The sequence below is a fragment of the Suricata suricatta genome, chromosome 9, assembly GCF_006229205.1.
Source record: "Suricata suricatta isolate VVHF042 chromosome 9, meerkat_22Aug2017_6uvM2_HiC, whole genome shotgun sequence".
NCBI classification, from domain to species: Eukaryota; Metazoa; Chordata; class Mammalia; order Carnivora; family Herpestidae; genus Suricata; species Suricata suricatta.
Genome location: NC_043708.1, coordinates 90,699,840 through 90,720,316, shown reverse-complemented (window position 1 = coordinate 90,720,316; position 20,477 = coordinate 90,699,840). Strand labels below are relative to the sequence as shown.

Sequence of the window (20,477 nt, the reverse complement as noted above, 5' to 3'; positions counted from 1 at the left end):
GGCGCCCTCCCGAGCCGCCCCGCCGGCGCTCCCCGCACACGTACACACACACACTCACGGGACTTCTCCGGCTCATCGAGGGAGTGCAGGGCCCGCGGACAGCCCCCAATGTCGGCTCAGGTCTCCGGCTGTGCTGGCGGCAGCGGCGTCTCCGAGGCTCTCGCTTTGCCGCAGTCGCCGCCATGTAACCCCGACCCGCGGAGAGAGGGCGAGGGAGAGGGGGCGGGGTATCCATGAGCCACGCCCCCTCGCGTCACAGGCTCACTCCACGGGTTCCCCCGCCCCCGCTCAGCCCCCAGCTCTTTCACGCGCCGGAATTTCCAACGCTGGTGGCTGGGTTCCGCGCGCTGCGGGGGCGGCGGGAAGGGCACGCGGTCTCTCGTAAGACGCCTCAGGTGGGCTGGGCCGGAGGCTGGCTGGAAGGTGGGCAGACGGGCCTTCTGTCCTCTGCCCTTGCCACGTCTCTACAGCACAAACTGATCAAACTCCTTGCTACTGTTTATTGCGTACCAACGACGGGCCATCCACTGGGCCATCCAAGAGGAGTGAGCCTTCGCCCCTGTGCTTAGGAATGGGCCTGAAGATGGGTTGGCTAGAAGGCAGCAGCCAGAGTACGAAGCCAGCGCAGTTAGCGGCCGAAAGCTAAGAAGGTCATTAATTCCACCTTCGGGTGTGGAGGAGGGCTTCTAAGTGAGGTCGCCACCGGTGACCTTTCAGCTGGATCCGAAGAAGCAGATATAACCAGAGGAGGTGAGGGGAGGGTGTTGTTGAAGAGGGAACAGTGTGAGAGCGAAAACAGGAAGGATGAGAGCACCTGGCTTGTTGCTGAGCTGTGGACTAGGCCTGAGTCAGAATTTGGGTAGGGGTGTACCGTGAAATGTAGTGGGAAATGTAGATTGGTGCCTTCTTGGGACCACTTGGATGAAAGCAAACTTAGTTTTTTTTGTTTTTTTTTTTAATGTTTTTTTATTTATTTTTGAGAGAGAGACAGCCTGAGCAGGGGAGGGTCAGAGAAAGAGGGAAACACAGAATCTGAAGACAAGCTCCAGGCTCTGAGCTAGCTGTCAGCACAGAGCCCGATGCGGGGCTCGAACCCACGAACCGTGAGATCATGACCTGAGCCGTGAGATCATGACCTGAGCCGAAGTCGGAAGCTTAACTGCCTGAGCCACCCAGGTGCCCCGAAAGCAAACTTAGTTTTATTTACCACGATTTATTTGGTCCAAGGAACCTTTCCAGCGTTTATGGGAAATTTATGTATGTATTTATCAAATTAGAGATGCGGGTCAGCATAGATTTTCAATGACTTAATCATTCCTGATGAGAACCAAACGTTTGGCAGCCCCTTATCCATTATTATGCACATCTTCAAGCTTGAGGCAAATAACCACTTTAAAGATTACATAGTAGCTTGAAGTTAAGTGGTTGGGATGGAGCTTGAGTGCTCTATATTTTTTATATTTAAAACAGTATCATCTCAGTACCAGGTGTGAAGATAAAACAGGTTGAGTAGATAAAACCAAGAGAAAGGGAGGCCTGTTCTAACTGCAATATTTCTAATTTGTGGATGCAGTCTCTCTGCAACAAGAGCTCCTTACCTGTGACTACTTTACATCCCTACTGCCTCCGCAATAGGATACTCTCAGATCCCTGAGACACCCTACCTTCCTTGTCCATCAATGTTTGATCACCAGCAGGAAATAGGAGGAAAATAAATAAATGCTGTGTTTTCCCTTGAGAGCTTATACACTGTAGTGTCCGCTCCTGAGTTCCAGCGAAAACCACCAAAAGACCCTGTTGATCAAAGCCAAGTTTATTGCTTAACAACAGTAAGTGATAACACTATGTTGACAGAGTCTTAGCATCTCAAAGAGGGAGGTCATATATAGAATAATTCTAAGATTCAGGGCATCTGGTTAAGACAAGTCTTTCAATGAAAGCCTGATTGAGACTGGACTGAATTTATATCATTTAGGACAGCTACAGGGAGAGGAGAGTTTTGAAGCAAGCCTAGAAGAGTAAACAGTTGTTGACAAATCCAAGAGTAATCTTTTGAGGAGCAGGCTGTTTGTCCTGATGAGGCTACTCAGTCAATAGTCTGTTGTTCAGATAAATAGACTTTGAGGAAGTTCCTGAAATTGCAGTTAAGTCATTTGCAACTTCATCTTCTTGGGCAAGAATTTCTTGGAATGGAAGTCATATTTCTGTGAATGGTGGAGTTGTAAAGTCATGTTAATGTCAGTCTTAAATCTTATTGTGTGGCTGTAAATAGTTTGAATTCTCAGTAGTTTTTCAAACTGAAGGTTATGATCCAGTAGTGAGTAGTGAAGTGATTTTGATGGATCATGATCTGCATTTTTTTCTTAAGGAAATAGAGCAAACTACTAGAGAGCGTTGCCCATAATAAAGGGTAAATACTGTTTTGTAAAACTATGTTTCCATCGTGTACTGTATTTCAACAAATATGAAATGTCATTAATCATGACATGCCATGATTTTATGTACTATTAAGAAAGTGAAAACAACAAAAATAAGTGAAAACTCTTATCAAAATATGATACTCTATTGCTGCATCCTGGTTTCAGAAATATTGACATAGAAGACATATTTTTTTTAATTTTTATCTTTGAGAGACAGAGACCGAGAATGGAGACACAGAATCCGAAGCAGGCTGTGTAGGCACAGAGCCCGTCATAGGGCTCAAATCCATGAACCCTGAGCCGAAGTCAGATGCTCAACTGACTGAGCCACGCAGGTGCCCCTAAAAGTTAATTCTTAAGGTTGATGAAATAAAGTATATATAAATGAGCCAATTGGATAACAATGTAAAATGTATTTCTGCTTATCTCTCATTATTGCTATGAACTACGCTATTGTTAAAAGAGTCTGAAAGCCACTGTTGTAGTGGAGTCATGCAGGAGAGGATCGAGTAAGTACACCATAAAGCAGCAAGAGATGATTACTTCCAGAGCAGAAATGCAAATTACCTGCTCTTATTGAAGGTAACAACTAATGAGAACTTCAGGAAAGCTTCAACTGGAAGAGGGAATATCTGAGCCTGGGCTTGATTCCATCCGGAAGAATCAGGGAAAATTTTTCTGAATGAGAGAGCAAAATGTACAAAGGCACGCATGTGCCAGGCACACTTTGGAAGTAGGAGAAATCTGACAGGCCTAGGGGAATGAAGACAAGTTAGCACCAGACTGAGAAGGCCTTGATTGGAAGCCAAAACTTAAGGATATATGTTAAAGGCAGCAGGAGAGGCATTTAGATGATATAACTATTACTTTAGAAAGATAATTCTGACATAAATGGGAAGGATAAGTTAGATGAACGAGAAATTAGAGACAGGGAGAGGGTAGGAGAATCCATTGCTTTTTCTGCCTTGCATCCTTAATCTGGTAATAATATTCTGACATCCTCTGAGAGCTGCCCTTTCTTGGGTAAGTCAGGATTCTGTCACAGTGATGGAAAACCCAATCCAAATTCTGGTTTAAACATGAGAGAAAAAGAAAGTGGAAGAATGTGTCTCTAGGGGGCACAGAAAGAAAATGACAATACAAGCAATATTCTTGGGGCAGAATCTGCTGGACTTGGTGAATGCTTAGATGAGTGAAGGGTAAGTCTCTAGTCACCCATTTGTTCTCACTTCACCTCTTAGAATTTAAATTCCCTCATTAGGCTACTTGTTTTATTTTTTTTCCAGTTTGATAACTACCTTCCTATTGAGATAAACTGCCAGTATCATGATTTGCAAAATGGAGGGGAAAACAGATTTTAAAAATACAGACCACTAAGCTTAATGCCAATCCCTGGAAATTTCCTAATATAAATTATGGAACACAGTGTGTTAGGAAAAATGTAACCATTAGTAGGAGCCATGGAGTCTTTTCAAGTAAATCCTTACAAAGAAAAACCACTTCCTTTCTTGATAGAATTATTACGTTATTGAGCAAATGTGTTGGTCATTTCAAAAAGTCAAGACACCTTTAGGTTGGGATGAAGAGATATGGATTTATATTATTGCAGAGAAAGGTTGATTGAAAGAGTGAGTACTGATTAATGGAGTGACACAAATCTTGACGCCTTTCATTCTCAAAAACAGCAATACAGACTTTTCTTTCCCTTTTGTCTAGCCCTGAGTAATGTTTCTGTCAATGTTTTGGGTTAAGATACTTAACAAATTTAAGAACTCATATCACAATATGATACATGACAGAATAATTACTCAAAATCACGGGTTTTTACAGAAAGAGATGTCATTTAACTATAGTAAATATAAAGGATAGCATTTTTGTTCAGAAAAGTCATTTGGAAAGGGCCAGGACTTGAGAGATTCAGCTTGACTTGATAGTATGGCAGTAAGTTACAGATACTCATGCAGTGTGAGCAATCATAAAAAATATATATATAATGTAAATTATGTTAAAGCAATAATACAGCGTTCAAGTCACAGGGGTACCAGATATGTCCTGTTGAGCTCAGAATTTCTGAACTTTTTGTATTCAAATATAGATATCACATAAAAAGAACTACCATTCATAAGTTAGGGTTCTATAAGAAGAGACATCCAGGAAAAGTGCAGAAATCTTATACTCTGAAAAACAGATGAAGAAATTGGGTCTACTTAACCTGCAGAAAAGAGATCTGCTAAAGGGTTGTTATGCAGAGGAGAGAGTAGATGTGTTCCATTCTGCTTTGGAGTTCAGATCTAAACCATCAGGAGAGCTATTTCCAAGAGGAAGATTTTGGCTCAGTATAAGAAAGGACAATTTTGGATGTTGGAACTGAACCATAGTGGACAGGACTTTGTGGTGAAGTGCTAGCTACCTCCCTGGAAGCATTCAATCAGAAAACAATGGCCACCTGTCAGGGTGCTATAGAAGCAAATGATGGAGGGAGGAGGGGCCTGCAGAGAGGTGAAACATCCCAGGTCTTCTCTAACTTGAAGCTTCTATGTATCTGTATTTACAGTCTTAATTTAAAATGATTGGTCTAGGGGCGCCTGGGTGGCTCAGGTGGTTAAGCGTCTCTCTTCGGCTCAGGTCATGATCTCACAGTTTGTGGGTTCAAGCCCCGAGTCGGGCTCTGTACTGACCGCTAGCTCAGAGCCTGGAGCCTGTCTTCAGATCCTGTGACTCCTTCTCTCTCTGACCCTCCCCGACTCATGCTGTCTCTCTCTCTCTCTCTCTCTCTCTCTCTCTCTCTCTCTCTCTCTCTCTCTCTCCTCTCTCAAAAATAAATAAAAACATTTTAAAAATTTTTAATAAAAAATAAAAATAAAATGACTGCTCTCTGGTGCCTGACTTTGGCTCAGGTCATGATCTCACGGTTCATGGGTTCGAGCCCTGCGTCGGGCTCTGTGCTGACAGCTCAGAGCCTGGAGCATGTTTCAGATTCTGTAACTCCTTCTCTCTCTCTGGCCCTCCCCTGCTCATGCTGTCTCTCAAAAAGAAATAAAAAACATTTTAAAAAATTAAAAAAAAAGAATTTTCTTCAAAAAAATAAAATAAAATGATTGCTCTCTTAGACATGGTTTCTAAAAGAACACATTGTAATTCGATTTGTAAATAAAGTAACTTTCCACTGAAGAAATACATTGCCAAGTACAGTTGATCCTTTGTTCATGGTAGCTTTGTTCTATAAAGTCACCAAGTATACTGAGTTAGTGACTGCTGAGCCATTGCTTCTAGGGGAAATACAGGATTAGGATCCTACAAGCCTCTGGTCTCAACATTTTTGGCAATCAGTCAATGTATAATTTTGTTTTATGTGTGTTTCTATTTAAAGACACCTAATTTAATATATATTGCTGATTCTTCAACATTGAGCTCATGGCAAAAAGCATGACTCATGCTAAATGAAGATGATCTAACATATATAATCTCTGAAAGGCATATCACACCCTTCTTATCCTTAGGGACACTAGCCAGCACAACAGTATTATTCTTAGGGACCATTTTAAACAGCTAAATCGCTACCACAAATCTCGCCACCACCAATAACAACAAAGCAAAAACCATGGTCCTAAGTAGACCATGGAAAAGATACTTGTTTATAGTGTGAGAGATGATACGAGAAGGGAGACTATTGCCTTGTTCAGCCTCCATGGGAACATAGACATAGGACAACAAAATTTTCACCACCCTTTGCATATCCTCAAATGACTGAAAATGCTGAGTGTGATCTTGTTTTTCTTGTGTTCTTAATGGATTAGCATCTGGTTTACAGTGTACACTCTTTGGGACAAATAAATTGAAGTAAGTAGTCAAATTTGTAAACAGAATCTGCCGATAATGAGAATTGACTGTAGTCAAAAGTTATGAAGAAACTGTCTTCAGTAAAAATCCATTAAAACTGTATGTAAGGTTCATTAAGAGGCAGATAAGTCGAATGCTTTTATGAAGTGGGAGACACCTATAAATGAAAAGCAAAGATTGTACATTTAACTTGATGGGACAACAAAGAGCTTACCCCTCAGGAGAATGGTAATAGCATCATTTGTCAAATTCCTACTGAGTAGCCTGTTTCAGGTAAACACTTTATAAACATTATATCATTCACTTAGGCTATGACAAATGGGATTTTGTAGAAAAGCTGCAGTAAGTAAGCTACTTGCATTTTTTAGACAAAGCCAGGCTTTCCATGTAATAAAATTGCTTTCTGAAACAAAAATTTGTCCACTTCTTAAGTAATGGTTATGTAACTAAACACTTAAATGTACTGGAAAATACCTACTGGAGTAATTTTGAGAACAATGCAGCTTCTGCCACATAACCACTGTAAATAAAAGGAAAGAATAGACATGATTTCCTTCAGCCCATCCGCAGGGAGTGATAAATATTTTCAACTGTGGGGATAAAGCAGCTTTCACTATACAAGGTCATTCTCTTCCCTTTTGGATTCCAAAATAGACAAGCATCTGTCACTTGGGGAAAGAAGTAATCACTATTTGTAACTTTAAGCAAACTTGTGTGGAAGATTAGTTTACATTGAGCATTCTGAGTACTCAAGTTATCAACTAATATATGATATGACTTAGTAGGTCTGTCTTCCACAATCCCATCTCTCACCTTCTGTTTGACAAATACTTTGACAACCGACAGTTGCCACTACTGGAACCCACTCCCCTGAAAATGTTATCATCCCTAGAGGTCCATGCCCACCTCTGGGGTCTTGACTGAAGTCATCTCCTTCTCTAACAATACCCTAGGTATGGTGTCCTAAAACAAAAATGGCCAGGCCCTCAGGAGGCCTAAGATCCATCTGCCCACCCTGGGTAGCTCTATCTTTGTGAATGTCCACGCTAGGCTGCCAGAGGCCTCTTTCCACCCCACTTCCCAACCTCACCCCCAACCCCTCCCATACTCAAGGAGCACATTCAGAAAGACTCATGCTTAGTTTAATACTCTACTGTTGCCATCTTGAAATTCCTAATAATTCTATCCATTTTTTAAGCTGATTTTTTTTTGAGAGAGAAAGAGAGAGCACATGTGTGTGCGTGAGCTAGGGAGGGGCAGAGAGAGAGAGGATCCCAAGCAGGCTCCTTTCTGGCAGCATAGAGCTGGACTTGGGGTTTGATCTCACAAACTGAAATCATGACCTGAGCCGAAATCAAGAGTCAGATGCTTAAATGACTGGGCTACCCAGGTGCCACAGCTAATAATTTTGTCTTTGAACTTATGTTTATAGTGCAATTGATGAGACAATGGAGCATGTATGTGAGCAAGAGAAGCAATATGCACATCTACTGTTCCTTGCTGCCCCATTCCCATAGAATGTTCTCAGTGCCCCATGTGCACAGAATACTAATGGACCCACACTGTGCTGGAGTTCAGTGAAGCAGAGCAAATAAGTACGGGGTGTGTTATGCCCATACCTAAGTAAGTGGAGGGGGCTGATAGCTCCTTAATGCCATGCTTTCCATTGAAATCAGAACTTGCTTTGAACCCGGCAGTGGCATTCTAAGAAACACAAAAGACCAAGGAACCCTATCGTACCCTCTCTTGTGTTTCTTCCCTGTATTAGCCAACCACCTATGACTGAAAACATTTCCTTTTCCTTTCAGTCCTTCCTTCTCAGTGAGGCAAAGGTAGATAGTACTGGCAGAATGTGTATCAAGAAGTGAGATAATAATGATTAAGTTAGTTTTCTGCAGTGTTCCCACTACTTTGGTAGAACAAGATATACATGCATGTATGAGCTATGAAACAAATTGTGTCATTTTGGTGACTTCACATAGGAGTTTCAATGCTCCTTTGGGGCACCTAAGTGCCTCAATCGGTTAAGCATCCCACTTTGGCTCAGGTCATGATCTCATGGTTGATGGGTTTGAGCCCTGCGTCGGGCTCTATGCTGACAACTAGCTCAGAACCTGGAGCCTGCTTCAGATTCTGTGTCTCCTCTCTCTGACCCTTCCTGCTCATGCTCTGTCTTATTCTATCTCTCAAAAAAGAAATAAACATATAAAAATTTAAAAATAAATGCTCCTGTATTTCAAACTGGCATTGTTTATGGCAATATAAAAATTAATTATGAAATCCATGCTAATAACAAAATACTTCATTACTTGGCACAATATTAGTTATAATAAAGTCTCTAAATTTAAAACACCAGGACAATTTGAGAGAGACCAGAAGGAAGGGAAAAAGCTGTATGTTTTAGTACCTTTAGCTGCATGTTTTTCTTTTTGAACAAAGGGCCCCAGAAATTATGTATCTGGCTCTGAACCCCTCAAAAGAATCCTGACGACAGCCCTACTCTGAAAAAGGTGGGTTGGAGAAACACTCCCCACCTAAGGCCACTCCCCTCACTGGCAGGCTTAGGGCAGGAGAGGTGAGATACCATGTGTGCCAGGTGGATAAAGCATTCCAGCCTGCCACAGCGCCCAGCCGCCCACGCTGGGAGCTTCATTTCCTGTAGTAAACACACTGGCTTCATTTCTCATGGAGGTAGGAAGGGGGGGAGGAAGGAACATCTTGTTCCGCTGCTGGGACACATTTTCCCCATAGAAACAATGCCGTGGTGTCCGTTCTCATCCTCTCTCAGAGCTGCATATGTGCTAAGTGGAATCCTATGAGCGGGCCGGAGAACCTACCCCCGGTTTGTCACATGGTTTCTCTTAGGAAAATGCATTTTCATTTCAAACAACCAAGTTAGAAATCAACTATGGGGAACATATCTTGGTCATACAGGGGCTGTCTGTACCTTCCTTGCTCAGAAATGCTAACCACAGACAAGGATGGTATCTGTCAGACCTAGGGAAGCATAAAAAGAAGATTTATATTAAAAGTTAGAACTTCACTTTATCCTCTTGGTGAGATGAAGAGTCCAATCCTTCAGATTTATAGCTTGAAGAACTTGATTGCAGGTTCTCCAGGGTTGATTGGTCTCTGGTGACCAACACATGCCTACCAAACCCAAGAGACTGTGTATTGCAAACCAGAGGCCAATCCACTAAGAACTCAAGAAAACTGTGCTCAGTTGGACTAAAGACCTGTCGTCTGGTATTCTCTAACGATGGTTGTGAACTTCTATGTTTTATTCATTGTGAACTCTAGTATTGAACGTAGGCCCTAAATATAATGTTCTCTCAATAAATGTTGAAAATAAGCGTTTTTGGGGGCACCTGGCTGGCTCAGTTGGTAGATCATATGACTCTTAATCTCAGGGGCATGAGTTCAAGCCCCACATTGGCTGTGGAGCCTACTTTAAAAAATTGGGGTGTCTGGGTGGCTCAGTCAGTTAAGCTTCTGACTCTTGGTTTCTGCTGAGGCCATGATCTCGGGGTTCATGGGCTGGAGAGCCCCATATCAGGGTCTGTGCCCACAGTGTGGAGCCTGCTTGGGATTCTTTCTCACTCCCCCTCTCTCTGCCCCTCCTTTGCCTCTCTCTCTCTCTCTCTCTCTCTCTCTCTCAAAATAAATAAACTTAAAAAATTGAAAGACAACACAGCTGTTTTTTAAAAAAAGAAAATGAAGTGTTTTTTAATACTGTAATTGTTCTCTATGACATAAAATTCAGAAACATAAGGATTTCCTCCAAATGTCCACTTATTTAATACTTTTTTTAAAACAACTTTATTCTTAGGGAATCTGATTATTTTAGTTCCCCTTTATTATGACCTCATGTATCTACCAGGCTCTTTTTTTAAGGGTTTGGGGCAGAATTAGATGCATGATTCCAGGTATGGCTTCATTATCATTTCATCAAATGTAGGATAAAGCAATGCTTTCAGTTTTATCTTCCACATCCTTAACAACAAGAGCTAGCATCATTTTATATGACTTTAGGAAACAGTCAACAATAACTCACAGTTTTCTTTCTTTCTTTCTCTCTTTCTTTCTTTCTTCCTTTCTCTCTTTCTCTCTTTCTTTCTTTCTTTTCAGTAGGCTCCATGCCCAACATGGGGCTTGACCTCACGACCCTGAGATCAAGAGGCTCAGACTCTACCTACTGAGCCACCCAGGTGCCCTTCATGGTTCCCTTCTTGAAATAAAGCATCGCTCCAAACTCCTTTTAAGTATCTTTCAGACTAACAATCCTAAATACATTATCCAAAATTAGTAAAGAATGAAACTTATTTGTCATACTTCTATCCACTCACATAGCTTTGTGCAATCCATCTTTTCTTCAGTTTAGATCCATCTGCTTGGTGTTTACTACTCTGGAGAGCCTAAGGACATCTCAGCCCAGTGACTTTTTTTTTTTTATATATATGACTGAACCTGCTTCCAAGTCCCTAAAAGTCTTAAGACAAGTCTTCCAGCAGTAGTTCTTGAGGGCTCCACTCTGAAATCAGAAGAATTCATCTGGTATCCTGGCACTGACAGGAGACAGCAGACCTGGGGACTGTCCCCAATTCTGCCACTTATTACTTGTTAGCCTACAGGCAAATCATTTAATCTTATTATTTTTTTAAAGTAGGCTTTGCACCCTAGACAGGGCTTGAACTCATGACCCTGAGATCAAGGCCTGAGCTGAGATTAAGAGGCAGACGCTTAACTGACTGAACCACTCAGGTGCCCTTAATCTTATTTTTTTTTATGATATAAATAACCTGCCTCGCCTCCCTCCCAGGATAACTTCAAGGATTACCTGAGACTGCATTAGTAAGGGGTGTTGTTAATACCTCCAATCAGTAGCTCACTTGGTGAAAACATAGTTTCCCAAAGTTAAGCCAGCTCTCTCTCCTTTCATTCAATTCATCCCACAGAGGTTCTTCTAGTGCCTACTTTATTCAAGACAGAACTTTTCCCCCGCTTTCTTGGTAACTTGGGTGGGATTTCTTTTTCAATGTTTATTGTGTAAATTGGTAGACATTTTTTAAAAAGTGTAACATTCACTCGATGCTTCTTTCCCTCTCAAAGAACTGTGGTCAAATAGTGAAGCAAAGACATGCTCAAGCACGTCTCTGCAAAGATGGAAGGCCAGAACACAATCTCTACCCGGATCTCCCCCCAGAAAGCAAGAATGCCTTCCACTACTCTCAGGCTAGGAGAGACAGAAAGGAAAGGTTGGAGCGGGTGCAGCAAAGGGGGCAGTGGAGAGAACATGAGGAGTAGCTGCATACAACCTCTCAGATCCCAACAGTCAGTATGATAATAAATAGATTTACTTACATGAAAGCAGCTTAAGGCAATCTCCTTTAAGTTAGCCTGTGGTCCATTCAGCAAAGAAACATTTCTTCCATTTTTAGAAGCTTCTGATGGAGATTTATAGGTACTGTTTCCAAGGGAAAAATAAAAGGCAATGATTCTTGGGGAAGAGGGAAAAACACAAAAATTTTAAATGATTTCTCTGTACAGCAGGTTATGAAGGAGGGAAAAGGAAGAGATTAAAATGGTTCTCTCCCTCCTCCTTCTGTGACTCAGAGATTCATCCTAAAAATAATTTTCATCCCAGTTTGGGGAAGCTGAGCAAAGACTCACATCTCCACATTCCAAGTTCCATGATGGCCTTGGAGAGGGAGGAATAGGAAAATGGGAAACAGTAACTATTAAAGGTAATCTGGAAAAGACTTTATCTACTCAGAAGAGGTGAGGTGAAATTAAAGGCCAGGCTAGCTGTGATGAAACAAGCATTTTCCCTTCTGGCCCTAGTCTGAGGTGTGTCATGTCAGCAAGGATGAAGCCCCAACTTGTCTTCCAGTCTTCTTTCCCACCAGCTCTTCTGGGTGATCAGTGTTTTACTCATTCAAATGAATTTTTGTCTTCCAACGTCACTCCCCTTCCTTTTTTTAATTTTTATTTTTTAACCTTGTTATTTTTTTAACTTAGGTATAATTGGTCATTCCTCTTTCATTGTATCAGCAACAGGAGGTTCTTTTTGAGGTGTTTCCTTCATCATATTTAATTGATATTAGTATGTTCATTTAAGAAAAAGATTTTTATTTTGAAGGTATTTCAAACTTATAGAAAAGTTGTTCACATAGCATAATGAACTCTTTTTTTTTAACCTGACAATTTGAGAGTAACCCGACATGACACCTGTGGCAGATACCGAGATGCCCTGACCAGATGCCCTTCAAGGATGGACTTGTTGTCCAGCTGTGGGAACTGTGGTCGGCACACAGTTGTCAACTGTCATTTCCTTCAGGGTTTGCCTCAACTGCAGATGCCCACGGAGGTGCCCCTTTCCCAGGTGGCCTAAGTCCAAAGACTGATCATGGCAAGGCTAGAAAGGCCTGGCTATTTTGGCCCCATGCAAGAGGATTTGAGTGGGTCATTTCCACTCAAGGCTATCAGCCTACAGCTCAGATCAGTGTCTACCTCTTTCCACTCCTGTTTGCTCCCCCTCCTATCCACAGATGTTGATCCCAAGAGCTCTCCCTAATAATTATCCTGAACACTAAAGTCTGTCTCAGCATGTGCTTCCTAAAACACCCAAACTGCTACAGTTGGAGCCAGGAAAGGTCTGAGAAAGCAAACAATGAAATGGAGTTTTGGCTCTGGATCACTCACCACTCAGCTGGTAGGAAGGCATTGTCACTGGTGGTAGATGGGAGTTCAGACGGTGCCTAGCAAAAGGTGGCAGCCAGTTATTAAGATTTTCACCAGTGGTGAATTGGGGTGGTGTACCAGCGAAAGAGAATGTATTAGCTTGTGTCCTATGTGAAGGAAATAGTAACTACAAGGGGATTGAACAGTTATTGTTTAGCTCTACCGGAGCTCCAGGCAAAGAAATGAAAAAGTTGAGAGACTGACTAGCTAATAGCTGAAAGCCAAGTATGAGAACCAGAAGGTTTCTTTCATAGCAAGTAAAGAGGCTTTCATAACTTGCAATGGAGAGGATCAGATTGAGCTAAATTACTATGTAACCAAGTGCCAAAGGTTAAACAACCAAGTAAACTGGTCTCCTATGCTAGAGACAGTGCTGTGGTTGAGAAACAATGAGACCTGGCACACGGAAGAGGGACATCTGAGTTGATGTCCCCAAAAATCTTGAATTCCCAGATTTCTCTTGACCCTCAGAGCTTGAAGAAGCGAGATACCCTTCTCTACTAAAAGGAGCATATTCCCTTTGCTTGAGAAAATAATGCTAAGGCCTCTCTCTGCAAGGCAACCTGTGGCTCCTCAGTACCTGCCCCCACCTCCCCTCCTGCTCACTAAATCTATAACTAGTGTGCAGTGGCAGCATAACCCAGCTGGGGACGTGTGAGGTGTGAGAAGGGAGGAAAGGAACTAGAACCCAAAGGAGCAAAAAGATCTAACCAGCATGGACTGCAGAAGGTGGAGGAATCCACACGGGGCTAGATTCTGAGGGTACTTGATCAAAGGGGAATAGAACATGAGATTAGATAACAATTTGTGTGTACTCTCCCAAAGTACAAGCTTTACACTCTGATTTAAACTTTACTTGCTATTAAGATAGCTTCTGTGAAGCATGGTAAAACTGACGGCCCATCATGAGTGAGATCAAAAATACCATATATGTCTTAGCAGGTGGGGGAAGAAAGGATCAAAATGCTAAGAGAAATAAAAAATAATAAAATATCTTGGAGTGAAGTTAACAAGACTTACACACTGAAGTAAAAAAGGGGCAGGATAAATTGAATAAGATCTATACACGGAAGACTACAAAACATTGTTGAAAGAAATTAAAGAAGACCTAAATAAGTGCAAAGATATTCCATGTTCATTTATTGGAAGACTTATGGTTGTTACAATGACAATAATCTCCATGTTGATTTATAGATTCAATGCAATCCCTATCAAAATCCCACTTGGACTTTTAATTTTTTATTTTTTTGGCAGAAATTAACAAACAGATCCTAAAATTCATATAGAAATGCTAGGGACCCAGAATAGCTAAAATAATCTTTGAAATAAACAAAGTAGAGGACTCAATTCCTAATTTCAAAACTTACTACGAAATTATTACAGCCAAAGCAGCATGGTACTGGCATAATGATAAACATAGCATAAAAGAATAAAATTGAGAGTTCACAAACAAGCCAGACGTTTATGTACAATGGATTTTCAGCAAGAGTTCCAAAACTTCTTGACAAAAAAATTGTTTTTTAAGCAAACAGTTCTAAGGCAACAAGACATTCCTAAGCAAAAGAATGAGGTGGGACCCTCGTCTCACACAGTGCACAAAAATTAACTGAAAATGAACTATAGACCCAAATGTATAAAACTATTAGCAAAAAAGTCAGTAAATTTGTGTTACCTTGAATTAGGCAACAGTTTCTTAGACATGACATCAAAAACATAGCCAGCCAAAGAAAAATAGAAAATTTGGACTTCATCGAAACTGAAAGCCTTTGTGCTTCAAAGAATATCATCAGGAAAGTGAAAAGACAGCCCACAGAAGAGGAGAAATTATTTGCAAATCATATATCTGATAAGAGTCTAATATCCAGATATATATCTGTATCAATATGTATGTATGTATGTATGTATCTCTTTACTCAATAATAAGAGGAATAACCCAATTTTAAAATAAGCAAAAAACTTTAAGGGGTGCCTGGGTGGCTCAGTCAGTTAAGTGTCCAACCTCAGCTCAGGTCATGATCTCATGGTTTGTGAGTTTGAGCCCTACATCAGGCTCTGTGTTGACATCTCAGAGGCTAGAGCCTGCTTCAGATTTGGTGTCTCCCTTTCTCTCTGCCCCTCCCACACTCGCATTCTGAGATACCATTTAACACCAATAGAATGACTATAATAAAAAGAAAAAAAGAGGAAAAATAATAACTGTTGGTGAGAATGTGGGGAGATCTGAGGCCTCATATGTTGCTGGTGGAAATGTAAAATGGTGCAAGTTGAGAAAACAGTGTGACAGCTGCTGAAACAGTTAAACATAAGGTTACCTTTGACTCGGGAGTTCCACACCTAGGTATACACTGAAGAGAACTGAAACATATGTCCGCACAAAATTTGTATCCAAATGTCTATGGCAGCATTATTTATAATAGCCAAAAAGTGAAAACAACCCAAATCTCCGTCACCTGGTGAATAGATAACATTATGCTAAGTGGAAGAAGACAGACCTAAGAGGCCACATATGGTATGGTTCCATTCATATGACATGTCCAGAAGAGGCAAATCCATAGTGATAAAGTTAATTAGTGGTTGACAGGGGTAAATTCTGTCAGTAGGGGAGAATAAGGAGTGACCACTAACTGGTATAGGGTTACATTTTGGCATGAAGAAAAAATTTTAAAATTGATTGTTGTAATGGCTGCACAGCCTTATAAATTACATACATACATAATTATATGTATGGTTTATGTTACCTCAATTTAAAAAAAAGGGTTGAGGAAAATAGGAGTGATTGTGTGGCCAAATTATGTAAGATCAGAAAACTCACCAGATGCCTGTTCCACAGGAAGACCTGAAGAATGCAGTGTCTACCAAAGCAAAGAAGAATGTGTGGGTCAACAGCACCAGAAGCACTGTGAAGTCTAGTGGTGGCTTACTTTTGAAGGCTGGACTTATGGTAAGGGAAGCTGTTACAGTACTGATGTCCTTCTTAGCAATGGAGATAATATAACCCAGAAATGACTGAGCCAGATGGCATCACACAACTGTCAGAAATCATGTGGATGCAATTATGATAATGAGTGGCAAGATCAAAGTGGCAACCATGAGCACCTGGCCTATGGAAACTTAGTTATGGAGATAGTTAATAAAATATGGTGTTACTTGCTGGAAAATAGGCAGCCATTAAGGGTACTACTCAGTCTGTATAAACGAAAGAAAACAAAGAGGGTGAAGGGAATAGAATATTTGGGAGCAAACTTCTTGTATATTAAATTGGTATAGGGGCACCTGGGTGGATCAGTCAGTTAAGCGTTTAACTTCGGCTCAGGTCGTGATCTTATGGTTCGTGGGTTTGAGTCCCGTGTCGGGCTCTGTGCTGACAGCTAGCTCAGAGCCTGGAGCCTGCTTCAGATTCTGTGTCTCCCTCTCTCTCTGACCCTCTCCGGCGTGCACTGTCTCTCTCTGTCTCTCAAAAATAAATAAAAAATATTTTTTAAAAAAAGAAAGAAATTAAATTGGTATAAATTAAGATGTCAATTGTAATACCCCAAGCAAGCACCAAGAAAATAACTCAAAATATACGTATGTACTAAATGAATAGGAAACGATGAGGGAATTAAAATGGTACATTGGAAAACGTGCTTTTAGCACAAAAGAAGGCAATAATATAAGAATAAAGGAATAAAAACGACATGACATAGAAAAAAAAGCAAAGTGGCAGATGGGCGGATGTAAATCCCTCGTGTATAAAATGACTCAGCCAGTTGACTCGGCCTCTGTCACTGTCCACACTATTGCTGCCACAATGGATACATGAATGAAGTGGCCATGATTGCAGAGACTGAGGCTATTTGGGGCCCGATAGCATGGGTTCCCACTTCTCAGGCCTCATCTAGCTTTTGCCAAATGTCCAACCTGACAACAAAAAAATCAATGCTGAGCTCCTGATAGAGCTCTAATCTTCACGGAGACCAACTTAAGCAGTTGGTGGCAAGTTGACCACATGAAGACCTTTCCACCTTGAAAGGGCCAGTAATTCATCCTAGGATGAAGACATATTCTGGGTAAGGGTTTTAATGTCTTAGCTTCAGGCTTCCTCCTGAGCTTACACAATGTTTGATCCATCAGCAGAGGACTTCTCATAATATTGCATCAGACCAAGGAAACCTACTTACAGCAAACAAGGTGTGAGAGTAAACTCATGACAATGTTATCTACTGGTTGTTATCACTTATTTTAGCACTCCAAAGCTTCCAGCCTCATAGAGCATCGGAATGCCTTGCTGAAGGCACAGCTGAAGTATTAGCTTGGATGAAATGCTCTGAGTGCCATCTTCGAGGATATATTAAACCTGTTGAGTAAAAGATCTTTACGTGGTGCTGTGTCCCCAGCAGGAAAAATACATGGGTCTGTGAGACAAAATATGGAAGTAGGAATGGTCTTTCTTATCATCACTCCCAAAGGCCTCTTGGGGAAGTTATGCTTCCTGTTCCTGCTATTCTATCTACCGCAGGGTCAGAGGACCTGGTTCCTAAAAGGGGAGTATTTCTACCAAATGGTACAGAGCAAGAGTCACTTTGATTTACTAGCTAAACCTGCTGCTGCCTGGACACTTTGGGTTCCTACTATTTAGGAACAAGTGGGCTCTAAGTAGAGGAACAATCTTGGCAGGGGTATTAGCCCTAAGGAGTTAGGGTTGCTGTTATACAATAAGGGTAGGAAAAAATATTTTAACATTGAGACAATGTATCTGAATGTTTCTTGTTAGTCCCTTGCACAGTTGCAATGGTAAATGAATAATGCAGCAAGGACATGGCAATTAGGAACTCAGACCTCCTTGGGATGAGAATCTAGATCATGTCCCCAGGTAAGCCACTAAGACTAAGAGAAGTGCTAGCTGAGAGTGAGAGGGATTTAGAAAGGATGGCCAAGTAGGGAGGCTATAAATTTCAAAGAGAGCCCGGAGACCAGCTGCAGCAGAGGGCTACAGCTTGTACTACAAACCTTCCTCTCCTAAGTTACCCCAGGAGGAGAGGCTCATGAGAAACCTGGAGAAGCTGTTCTTCAACCAAAATGAAGTGGATCCAAGAACAGCACAGAGAACGAACATGGAGATGAGTCTTCCTTTGCAAGACTTCTTGTCCTGGCTCCCTGGAGGATTGCCAGCAGGCAGCCGTCTGTTACCAACTCCTGCGGAGAGCTGCCTCATCAAAGCTCATGCCCTTTGGGGCCAGGCCATGCCCAGTGCCTTATCCGGGTAAAACCCAGCTCTTTCAGCCTGATTTGGGACAGTAACAAAGGGCCATTTTAACTCCATTGCTCCTCCTGGGGTTAATTAAGGCTACTGGGCCTTCCTTACACGCAGTTTGCTTTTTCCTTCTGTCTAAGCCTGTTTCCCCTCTCTTCCCTTCCACAGGTGTCAATACCAAAGGCACTCCCTAATAAACATCTTGGACACTAAAGTCTGACTCAGAGTCTTCTTCCTGCGAAGCCTAAACTGTGAAAATGCCTTGTCATCTCAAATACTTTAGTGTATGTTTCTTACTAATGAGAATTTTCATCTAGATCACCCCAGTAGAATTATCATAAAAATCAGGAATTTAACATTGATGTATGTGACTATCTAATCCTCACACTCCATTCAAATGTTGTCAATGGTCCCAATAATGTCCTTCTTAGAGGAAAATGCTCCTGTCCAGAAATTATGCATTGTATTTACTTGTCTCTTTAATCTTCTTCAAACTTGAATCACTGTCTAGTTCATTTCCATGACCTTGACACTGTAGGATTACAGGCTTTTTTTTTTTTTTTTAGAATATCCCTCAATTTGGGTTTGTCTAAGTATATTTCAAGATTACATTCAGGATATGCATCATTGGCAGAGCCAGTAGAGGAGTGATGCCATGTTCTCATCATTGCATCCTATAAATTGACACATGACTCTAATTTGTCCTGCCACTAATGATGTGGACTTGATTAGGTGGTATTTTTCAGGCTTCTCCACTGTAATGCCACTTCTTTTATAATTTAGTATTTTGTGGGGAAGTATTTTAAGGCTCTATAAAACATCCCATTCATCTTCAAATTTCTTATTTATTCTCTTATATATATCCAAAGTGGTTATGGAATTCTTATTTTATCCAATGACTTATAATCCATTACTGTTATTATTCTGACACTGAGACTGTTACATATTTGGCCAGTGGAAGCCCCTTCCCATTTTCTTCTTTATCCTTTCAACATATCTCCATTTTTCTTTTAGCACTTCCTTACTTGCTGCACAAGATAGTCCAAGCTTATTTTGTACTTTCCCTGCCCCAGTCCTAGAGTCAGCCATTTCTCCATGGAGCTCTGGTTCCCTTTGGTGAAGAATGGCATTTAGAAACTAAGATCTCAGTATTAGGTGTGTTCATTGCTACTGCAAATCACTGTTCTCAGGCCCTTTCATGGACAGAGCTAGGGGCTATACGAAATACATGAATAGATGTATGTAAATACACATGTGTATACATGTATATACACACTTCTATAAACACACATTTGCATCTATATTTATTTCTATATCTATAGCATATTCAAAATCATGAGTTCTCAATGATATCTCCAATTCCAATTTAACACCAACTAATTCATTCTAGTTTTTTCATATTTCATATATTTAACTACTATCTCTACCAGTAAGAAACCTGATTCTCATCATCCTGAATGTGGCTACTGATTTAATTCATCCTTCTGCACAGAAACAACCTATTCTGATTGCTCCTTTCCCTCAATGTGGACAGGCCTCTCACCTTGCACTGGGCTGCCGCTCCCCCCAGGTACCCTCCATATCTTGCTTGGGCTCCAGCGCCCCAAGATGGACTACCAGGATGAGTAAGGTGACCTTCCTCACCCTGATCTGACTCTGACACCTGTGCCAGGTAGCCTTCCTTCGCGGATGTCCTCCTCACCCAACTGGATCTCTGTGCCCACACGAGGCCTCCCCTCTTCCACTCCCCTTCTCTTGTACCATCTTACTGCCATTGGCCTCCAACACCTGGCACCAGGCTGCCCCTCTGCAGGGACTCTGTTCCCACTCTGCTCATGACATACACTGATATCCCCCTCCTTATGGGAACACCCTCCTTATCCCAGCTAGGTCCCCCTCCTCACAGATGCCCTTCTCACCCCTCCTGCATTCTGACCCTTGTACCAGACTGACGTCTTACCCAGATGCCCTCCTTACACCTCTTGACCACCATGACTCCGCACCCCTACCAAAGATGTCCACCTTGCTTGGCCCATGTGATGACTTTTGGACTGTTTTGTGCAGGAAGAAGAAGCAAGAGAGTGGGAAAATGGAAGAAGAAGCAACAAAACATTAGTTCCTCTTTTTTTTTTTTAAAGTTTATTTATTGTGGGTGCATGTGTGTGAGAGTGGGGGAGAGAGAGAGAGAGAGAGAGAGAGAGAGAGAGAGAAAGAGAGAGAGAGAATCCCAAGCAGGCTCCATG

General features: G+C 41.5%; 1 protein-coding gene and 1 long non-coding RNA gene across 3 annotated transcripts in view; one reads left to right on the top strand and one right to left on the bottom strand.

Moving 5' to 3' along the window:
• The window catches only part of MAPK6 (mitogen-activated protein kinase 6), a 37,577-nt gene extending 37,211 nt beyond the window's left edge, over positions 1-366 (bottom strand). For both annotated transcript variants that reach the window (XM_029950287.1, XM_029950285.1), the window contains exon 1: positions 59-366. The gene's annotated coding sequence lies outside the window, so the exon portion shown is untranslated. The remainder of the gene's footprint in view (positions 1-58) is intronic.
• On the top strand, positions 26-18,379 carry LOC115300766. The gene is made up of 3 exons (XR_003912834.1): positions 26-750; positions 15,832-15,942; positions 18,005-18,379. It is a non-coding gene; the product is annotated as an uncharacterized LOC115300766 (long non-coding RNA).
• Positions 18,380-20,477: the final 2,098 nt, after the last annotated feature.